The following is a 10,592-nucleotide window of genomic DNA, read 5'->3' as shown; positions in this document are numbered from 1 at the left end:
AGGTTGAGATGAAACTGAGACAGCGGGTACATACAGCCTTTGTGTAGCAATTCTGATGACTCCCGTGTGCGTCTTTTCGGCCCTCTGTTTCTACGTGTCAATCAAAACATTTACCACATCGTAATTCTTTCAATTCCTTTGTTAATATACGATGTTCTTTACAGAAGAACAGAGGAGGCCTTTTCCATGGTGCGCTCAAATAATAATAACTAGCTTCGACTTACAAAACCCAACAAGTGAAGTATTGAGTGCTGTCAACAACAGCCTGAAATGGATGCCCCTGGCCGCTTAATGGTGTAGAAAAGGTGGCCTTTCGAAACCCCACATGGTCTATTTGCCAATCGAGTGGTTCAAGTTCTGTTGAAGGAGATGTGTGTGGCCACACAAGAGTTTTCTGTGTTTTCCACACGCCCTGCACTTAGCGTCCAGTCTATATCTTCGGAACGCAAGAAGTAAAACCACACGCTGGTTGAATCGCCTGACTTCAGTGGGAAGTCGCTATGCTTCGTTTGCCTGCTTATCGGAGAAATTCAACCGATCCCTTTGGTGTTTAGCCGTTTCTTGTTTTCGCTATTGTTCATGTGCAGGGCGGCGCACAGTCGATTCGATACCCCTCGAAAGAGCAAAGCGAAGCACTAAGCTATGGTGCGTGTAACAGTCACGGGCATCAACAATGGAATCTTGGTTACTGACACCGCGCAAGGGAGGAAATCTGGGCAGACTATATAGGGCGCTTGAGAGGCAGGTAAGGCCAGCTAATTCTAGAAATGAAGCAACTCGTAATTGTTCCTTGGCGACGAAGCCTAAGGAAAGTAAGTTTTGTGTTACGTCTTGTTGTTGTTATGCCCAAGCTCAGACTTGGTCATCATGGATCTTGTTCTCCAGCTTGCCTGCGTGTATGCCATTTTATCGTAACTGTTCCATAGTTCTGCTTCGGGACTATGCCAACAGTAGGTTTGCAGTATTCCCCATCAGTTCCCGAAATACGAGGGTTTTCTCGAGAAAATCCCCAGATTTCGGGACGCGAAAAAGAGCAGGGATTTCGGGATTTGGGATATCCTGGATCCCAACACCAGCCTTACACGCATCCAGCCACACAGTAAATTTTTTTACGCCCTTCCCGGTGTGAAAAGGGTGTACTATGTGGACACACCTGAAATACACTTATACTGCACTCAACTAAGCACCCGTGTTGGTGTAAAAGGGGAGTAATGTACCAATACACCCCGATCACGCTTATGTTACACACCATGCTAAATTTTGGAACACTCATATCAGTGCAACAGGGGTGTATGCCGCACAATGCTCAAAGCTCCTGTAGTTTTCTTTTTCATTGTGAGAATATTTGCAATATATATATAACTTCTTATGTGTGTGTATAGATAACTTGGTACATACAGATGGATGCGAAAAGATATAGACCATATAAGTAACGGAGAGACTTGGGAAGCTGTATAAGGATTAACAACAATTGCTACTTTTATTGCATTAACAAAATTAAATGGGAATTATGGGAATTACTCGAAACAGATTTACAGTCGTATTGCCAACTGTAGGACATCTGTAGTCAAAATTAGGGGTCGACGTTTTGACAGTCACCGCTGCCTTCAGCAGGGCTAAACTTGAAAATAGGTGACAGGGGCTTGACCCCTAGCTGGAAGGTTTACTGGCGCGGGTAACATTGAAATTAAAATACATATGTGTATGTAAGTAAAGGGCTAATTACTGTGAGTGATTGTGAAATTAATATACGAAAAGAAAATGTAGAAGCAACCAAAGATTACGAACAGTTAGGAACAAACAAGGGAAGTTCGACAGAGACCACTTCCCGTGGCATAGGGGTTAAGATCATCGCTTTCCACGCCGGTGACACGGGTTCGAATCCTGTCACCGTCTGGGTTTTCCGAAGGCTTTCCCAACGAATGTTAGTTCTCCCTGAAGTCGGCCCAGGACGCACACTAACCCCCTGTTCCCCACTCCTTCTTACTGTCCTCTCTCCATCTGTCCACGCCCGTACGCCACTCATGGCCACAGTTGCTTCGCGGCGCTAGCACGGAATTAAAAATGCTCTAAGAGTCTAGATAGTTCAGATGTTCACACTTGCAAATGCAGGTTGCACTGCATCAGCGGAACAAGGGTTCCGTGAATTTCGGGAGCAAGCCTTCTTTTTTTCGTTTTTGGGTCAATACACCCAATAAACACCCTTCTTTTGGGTGCAACATGTCACACCCCCGTTACACCCATTATTGAGGTGTAGCATTTACACCCATAAGGGTGTCAGTTATCTAACACTCATTTTACACTCATAGGGGCGTAAATAAATTTACTGTGCACACCATATTCAGGCACATCTCTCTTGTTCTTTACCTTTCCTGTCAGCATTATTGCTGTTCTCGAGGTGGCGTGTTTTTCGCGCAGGATATAGAGCGTTCGTGCAGTGTGTGGGAGTGTGTCTGCTCCGTATTAATTTCACGCGCAACTTCTCCTCTTTTTCGACAGGGCTCCAGTATACGGTACATTCACAGTAAAATGTCCACGGGCGAAAACAGCGGGAATTGGAAACCACAGACGATACACTGGACTGGAGTAATGTGGTGCGGATGTAAATAAGATATCTGATATGATAATTGGTGGCTTTGCATTGCGAGGCGACTACGATCATGAGTGACGCCACAAAGGTCGGTTTGTGGGTTAGTTTTGCCCACCTGAGGGTTCTAAACGTGCGCCGAAATCTCAGCACACAGCTCACCGTATTTAACGTCCCTCGTGGAACATGGCGTGTGAAAGGAACTTCTGCCCTGTCATCAAGTTGCTGGCATCTTCGGCCGCCTGCGACCCCCCAAACATGGGTTCAGTAGGCGGACGCTGTAAACAAGCGACGCCAATACGATAGGTGGACCAAAGGTCACAGCAGTTAGCTTTCTTAATAGCTCCCGGTTTGCAGTTGTCATCACAATGTCCTCATGAGCTGTGCATGCCTTCCACTTTGCCGTGAGAACATGGAGAACGTGCAAAAAGGAACCACTTGTATCAAGCCGTAAACAGAACGAAAATTATGTACGTTTAACGTGTCATTATACGGGCAGCAACAGTGGTGGGCTTCCAATGGAAATATATGGGGTACTAAGTAAATCAGCAAACGACATACCTATGAAGTAATGACAGATGACGCTTGTAATAAGATAAGTCACTGGGGGCTATGGTTCACCTGCCACAGATCCTGCTCTCTGTCACACCCTTGCAGACAGGAGCTGCATCAAATTTTCAAGTGTTATAGCTCCAGTCCAGTTTGGAAAACAACCTTGCGTGATGAAACCATAAATGTCAGGACGTCAGAATAATGTGTCAGTCTAGTAATATCATGCAAGTATCATATAGCTTATGCAATTATCTCTTCATTTAAAAAAAACACATCAACCTGGCCATAGGAGTACCGCACGCTTATCAATGTTTCACAAGTTCTACCATTCTCCTGCCATCAAGTCATCCGACATCAATCCTCCTCACAGAATGTCATCTCGCATCGACCACGAACTCAAAGTCGACCGCTTAAAATGTAAGTCACTCATTTTCAAATTCCTTTTTCCCGAAGACTGCCATTGATTGGAATAACCTCCTGCCCCACATCGTTACCATAACTGACCCGTCTCAATTTCGTAATTGTATTTCCAATGCTAAATCTTGCGTCATTTACGATACCTTGTGTAACTTACTTGTATAGCGTTGTTGTTTCCATTTGTTGTTGCTGTTTTACTGCCTTTTTTTTCTATGTATTATTTTTTCCTCACTTCCTGTAACCCACTCCTCCCATGTAACGCCCGTATGCGACTTTTGGGAGCACAGTAAATTCATAAATTGATAATGCTGCCAAAAAACAGTCAGTACCAGCTAAGTATCTGCATCACTGTGAGCATACAATCGCCATCAGGGAGGATGTTCTCTGTGCATTCTGCTGTTATACACCCCAAGATGTTCCCAGAGAGCGACCATGTGATAGTATAGTCTCGTATAGTTGAACAAACAAGAGTCCGAAAAATTTCCTCTAAAAACGTCGCCTTGACAATTGCGATCACTGGACCTAGAAAACGCAGAGCTTTCCTCGCTTGTGCAACAATAAGGGATCTTTCCGGAGACTCAGATCTATTTATTAACTTCCTTCAAGCTTCCTCCTATGTTGCCTGATGTGTTTACCTATAGAATCGTACTTTTACGGGTCGATTTTATTAGCAGTTCGTTCTTGGTACAAGAGAGGCAGAACTCCAGAGTGTGTTCGATCATTCGTTTTCATCACTCACATGTTCGCATCTGTTTCTCCGAGACATGCTTCTGTTGCTTGGTCGGTGCTGGGCCTGTTTCGAATCCATATAGTTATTTATTTTCCTGCCTGTGTTGCCCAGTGATATGAGGCGCCGCTTTTCCTTCGTGGCTTTCTACGTTCCCTGGTGGACTGATCAGAGCAGACACATTGCTCCCGTTTGTCCGCCAAAGCCATTTTCCGGCATGGGAATGATGCGCTTTGATGTGCTGGGAACTGCTGCTGCCAGTTAACGTGGCGTCTTGCTTCCTCTTATCACGGAGTAAGGGTTGGATATATGGCAGGATCATTGGTCATTGTCTGCGTTTTTTTTTTTATTACTGTAACAGGATAGACTTGTGCAACAGGACAGGGCACTGCTATTCGTGTTACCGACAAGGATCTGAAGAGGACTGGCAGAGGCACGATGTGGTGGACGAGTTGGTTATGAGCTAGCGGTAACATGGCGATAACCAAGGCGAGACACGAATGACATAGAAAGATAACCGCCATAGCAGATTCTTACCCTCCCTCAACGGCTACCATTACACTCTAAGAAAAAAAAATTGTAATTTTAGTCCCTTTCGGGACTAAATGCACGGGAGTAAATGAATGTCACAGAGTGGGGACTGCATTTCACGCTCTGTTCTAAGGGTCCCAGGTACATAATTCATTTGCACGATGAAAATACTTTGAATTAAACTGTCGACCGTGATATGTCGAGTGATATCAGGTCTTGTGACATGCATAGCAAAGAACCTTTTCGCGGCAAAGAACCTCTAAGACTTTTTTTCCCTCTGTGTATTATTATTTTTTCTTCATCAACATCAACATCATTCCTCTGTGTGGGTAGAAAATTGCTAAGTTAGATACATTATATAGCCTTATTTAATTAAATTCACGAGGAGGAGGAGGAGGGGGAGAGACGTAAGAGGAAGAGGACGAGGTCTGCCTGACGCGCTGCCGGCACGAGGGAAAAGGGTGGGGGAAGTGGGAGTCAAAGCAAAGGTAAGGAAAAGAATGAGAGAGAAAGAGAGGTGTGTCTGGAGGGAGTCAGGGGTTGGCAAAGGAAAATTTGGGCAAGGTCAGGGAAGGCAGAGTTTGCGAGGATTCGGGGCGTAGACAGCCGGTGGTGCCGAAGAGTTCAGCACGAACACTTTTGTCGCGGTTTTCGGGAGAGAGACGGGAAGCACGCTCGAGGTGGCGCCGCGCGCACTACCCTACACAGGCATACATACATGCACTCACACGACACTTCACAGACGCACGCACATGCGCAACACTTCACAGGCACACACACAGGACACATCACTTGCGCGCTCACACACACTGTTCTACGCCAGATGCACGCTGGTAGATGCAGCTCACGCTTCACGGAATGCACAAAGAAGGGGTAATGTTTGAGAAACCAGAGAAGAACGCACAGAACACGCGCAAGTCTGAGTATGTAGTGCTTGTGAGTGTTTTAGCAAAGGGATGGGACGAGCACATGAAGTCCACTCCACAGGCAGTCAAGGTGTCCCAGCTGGGGGAAGCCGGAGAGTGGCTACGTCACACAGATAGGCTTGAGACTGGAGTCTCTAGAGGTGTTCGCTCACCAGGCCCGTGTCTTTGAGACAGAGAGAGACAGAGAGAGAGAGAGGTACATGATGACGATGATATGGGGAAGTACGTAGACTGTTGCATTCAGGATACCATTTGCGAAGTTCAATGACTAATTGCAGCCCTGGGGAGTAAATTTCGGGGTTATGGGACTAATATGGAGAGTAATTACTGTCTAGGGGAGTAGAAGCAGCAATTACTCGCCATTTTACTCCTCTGTTTTTTTTTTGTTTTTTTTTTGTAGATGTTGACCTCTGTGCGGGATGACTTGGGGCGCTCCCTCATGTTCTATACAGTCAACCCTCGATTTACGAACACCCTACGTTTGTAGAAAAATCGTTCATAAATCGAGGGATTCATAAATCGAGGTGCAAGGTGCGCTGAAGAGAAATGGGCTGAAACGCGACAGGAAAAGCAATAGATAACGTTTATTTGTGAAAACAGTAGTGTCCTGTGGCTACCACGGGGAAACATCCCATGTCATCATCACCTCTTCATTTATTGTTGTTGTTGTTGTTGTGAAAACAGTTCGTAGTTGTGCTCTGCACCATGCATACCTGGGTAAATTACTTCTAAAATGTAATTAAATTACATTACTCATTACTCCAGCTAGAATGCAATTAAATTACATTACCCATTACTCCAACTGAAATGTAATGAAATTTACAAATTTACAATTTCAATTACTACGAAAAAGTAATGACATTACAAAGTCATTACTTTGCCATTATTGGCATACATATATTCCCGAGTTTTGTGGAAGGCACAAGGGACAAAAACACAAAAGTTGACAAAACTTGCCTTCCCCGAAATTCGGGGAAATGTATGCGGACAATGTAACAACAGTTAGCTTGTACTCTTCTATTTGTCTCTTCTACATGTCAGGCTAGTGAGCCACGTATGATGTATCGTTCCACAATATAAGACGAAGGTGACACAAAGTATCACGACAGCAGGAAGATTGTCTGAAGGATAGGCCCCGCAAACAATGTTTCTCCAAGGCTAAGGCAACTGGCTCGTCGAAGGGAACTGACCTTCCCCGTGCCGACTTCCCCGTGCCGACTGAGTGCGTCACCGTTCATAGTGGGCGTTGGAATTCTTTTAACTCGCCGGTCCCTAATTCTCTGGCAAGTGCAAACACAGAACACACGCTCGATTATTTTGTAAAAAGTAATGAGTAATGTCATTAAAATTACTGCCCAAATGTAATTAAATTACATTACAAATTACATAACGCAAAAAGTAATGCATTACATTACAAATTACCAGGAAAGGTAATTCATTACAGTAATGACATTAGTACCCAGGTATGGCACCATGCAATCGGCTGTATTTATCCTCTACGGAAGAGACGATCCAAGTCTGGAACTTGACGCGTCCGCATGGTACTCGAAGTACTGTGTCGCACTGTAGATGTGATTACACGCTGAGCGAGCTGTCACAGCTTTGGGACAATCCTGCTAGTTATCTTCACTGTCACTATGATCACCCTGGGTACCATCATTTGACAACTTCACTAAAGCACCATCATCAAGCGGTTCACATATGTGTTCACCGTCAGCACAGGAAATGCAGTCCTCTGTTCTCACTCTCTAATTCTTGTGGCTGTGGGAGACTGCACGGGTGCTTGACCTTCATCCTTTGTTCATCTTTATTGACGCGATCCCAGTACTTCCCCGAGCGTTTGTAGAATGTAGAGGAGGTGGAGTTCCCCTACATGAGCACCGACCGGCGGTGATGGTATGCCGCGGAGAGGCGATGACGGTGGCCTATCTCCATGGCCGCGCCGGTGGAACTGAGAAGCGGGTGCTCCAGGCGCGAGCCCATCCTCGTCGTTGTCCACCGGCCGCTATATGTTCACAACCCCGTTCATAAATCGAGGTCAGAACACACATGGTTTTGCGGTTCGTTCCCTGAAAATCCGTTCACAGTTCGGATATCGAGGGTTCATAAACCAAGGGAGAAATACATAGAAATTCGGTTCCTTCTGACGCCGTTCATAAACCGAGGGAATTCGTAAATCGAGGGTTCATAAAACGAGGGTTGAGTGTAGTCGATTGTGAAATTGGGAAAGCAACTGACATTCTGTAACTAGTTACTGAAAAGAGTAACGGGTTACCGTTATCAGTTGCTTGCAACTCATCGATGACTTCAACTGGCCCAATTGCTTCTTTGTGCACTTGTGACTCAGTCACCAATTACTGCCTCAGTCTAGTTTTATGGTGACACAAGACGACCGCGATCGCGGCGAAGTGCCGTTATTTTGCCGGTTTCGCGGTCAGCTCTGAAGATGGTACTAAGCCAATTGGTGCAGCCTATCTCTCTTGCCTTTCCCTTGGGCGTAGTTATTTCACGGATCCATTCTCTCTCTCTCTCTTCGGAGCAGTTCCTTTTCTAATCTCTCTCTTTATCTCTCGCCTTACGTTGAATATGCATAGAGGTGTCCGCACGCGTAAATCCTCGGATTCACTTCTCAGTAGTCCGCCACACAGATGAATACGAAGAAATAGAGAAAAAAAAAAAACAAAGAAACAAAGAAGACGGCAGGGCACAAAGAGGGCAGTCATGCTGTGCGCGTACTGATTCTTTTGTTCTCAATTTAGAAAACTCATCTTGGAAAGTTTTTGTGGGTTAGGGGATTTTTTAATGAAAAATTGCCACGGGCACGTAAGCAAGCTTATGGCATCCTGACGGTCTTTCTAATTTCATTTCCGGGATATTGGGTGAGACGGACTCACAAGATAGGGCAGCAGCGGCTACTGGTTTTCATGAAGCTCTAATCGCATGCCATTTATAAGACACGCCACAGGCGAACTGCGTGTACAGGGTTCTGTGTATGGCCAGTGAGGAACACGGCTGGTTCACTCAACGTTACCCAAATTACTGCAGACCCATCTAAAACAAGGCTTCGTCTGAGCTGGAGTTCAAACTCGCGGAAACAAAGCCGATTTACTCGATGGAGCGCACTTTGCAATACCGGCGCGCTCTTTATAAGCTATAGCATCAAGCTGCAGACAGAGGAAAATTAAAGCCACTTTGTGACGCTCTGCTTTTTATGCATTGAGATTTCGCACGTGGGCTCTCCTACAGTGTGGCTTTTGGTACCAAGTTTTGTGGTGATGTTCTCATCCATCCCGTTTCAAAGTGTATAGATTTGTGTAGTTTCCCTTCCTTTTCTGAATAACGCGTCCTGGAGTAGCCAGTCCCGAGTGGCTCGGGACTAACATCTCAATTTTTTTCTTTTACAAATCAATCAATCAAAGCTTGGCTGGAACTTTCCCATCATGTCGTCACTGCGTCGCCGCACGTGTAGCGGTCACAAGTTAGTGTCTGCAGAAAATTGTCCTACAAGAAATTAGCGACGCAACAGATTATCGGTTGCCAGACATCAGGGACATCGGAGTATACGTGTTTATCCCCTCTTTTGCTTGACAAGTTAATTATGGATGAACTGGCACCTTACCTGAGGTGATGGCAAGCCCCGAGGAAAATGTAATGAAGCGTCGATTATGTAAAACGTTAGAATATCGACATAAATTACGCCTCTTATTCACCTAGGGGTATCGGGAAGGTCGGATCAAGTGCACCTTGGTGGAAAGGTATTTTAAGATATGGTTTACGACATCGCGAGTGAGGCTTGCAAGCCAGACTACGGGCATAGTAACGGGGGGAGGGAATTTCTACATTTTACAGCGCATAGGTTGGCAGCAGGATGACGTGTACTAAAAAGGGCTTGTTTTTGAATGAGAATTAAGTTTGGAGGAGGAATATCTAGGACACAATACTACATTGATGTAGTGAATATCTTACAGCAACCTAGATGACGTTGTATTGCATTGCTCAATCCTGGAATGTCTTTTTTTTTTCATCTCGTTGTTTGTTTCCTATAGAATCAAAGGTGACTTACCCTGTTGCCAGACGCGACGCAACACACAGAAAACGAGACAGGCGATGTCGCAACTTTCTACCTCTGCTTACTGAATGACAACAAATGGATCGAAATACATCAAGATAACCGAAAAAACCCCGAAGCAGTGACTTACCCTCTCTACTGACACATTGGTACTCACATAGTTTTGTTGTGTGTATTGGCATCGAGGGGGAAGACCAGTCACAAGGATTCAAGTCAAAGGATTCTTCAAACTTGAAACGTTTTAAAGACATAGTCCCAAACGAACTGGAGATGGACCTACTGTACTTCTCATGATTGTACAGTGGTGGGCAAAAGTTTACGGAACACGCTAGCAGTAGCAGCGAATGGGACCGTACGGATCTACAGACATGTGCCTAGGTAACCTAGTCATCTGTTTGTAAGTCCGTATACAGTACCGTTCGCTGCCTGCGTGTCACTCTGTGGAAGGAAAGCGCTGGAGCGTGTTCCATAAACTTCTGTCCAGCACTGTACCAGTGCTTAAGTGCTCGAAAGTCACGCGCCACAATAGCAGTTCTTTTTCGTCTTCTCAATCCGTTCAGTTTGTTCAACAGGAGTGCCCGTTTTCCGGCATCGACTATGCTTTGCGGATTTTAAGCATTGACACTTTCATGAAGCTCAGCTTCAAATCGAACTTGAAGTCCATTCTATCCAAGGAACTGGCGTAACATGCAGAGCAATGTTAGAAAAGCGAGCAGCTTTCAGTATTTTTGTCAACTCACAACGCCCCTTGGAGGTGAAAGACCTAGGATAACCCTGTACCGT

Source organism: Ornithodoros turicata, chromosome 2 (genome assembly GCF_037126465.1).
Source record: "Ornithodoros turicata isolate Travis chromosome 2, ASM3712646v1, whole genome shotgun sequence".
Classification (NCBI taxonomy): Eukaryota; Metazoa; Arthropoda; class Arachnida; order Ixodida; family Argasidae; genus Ornithodoros; species Ornithodoros turicata.
This window is presented reverse-complemented; position numbering follows the sequence as displayed.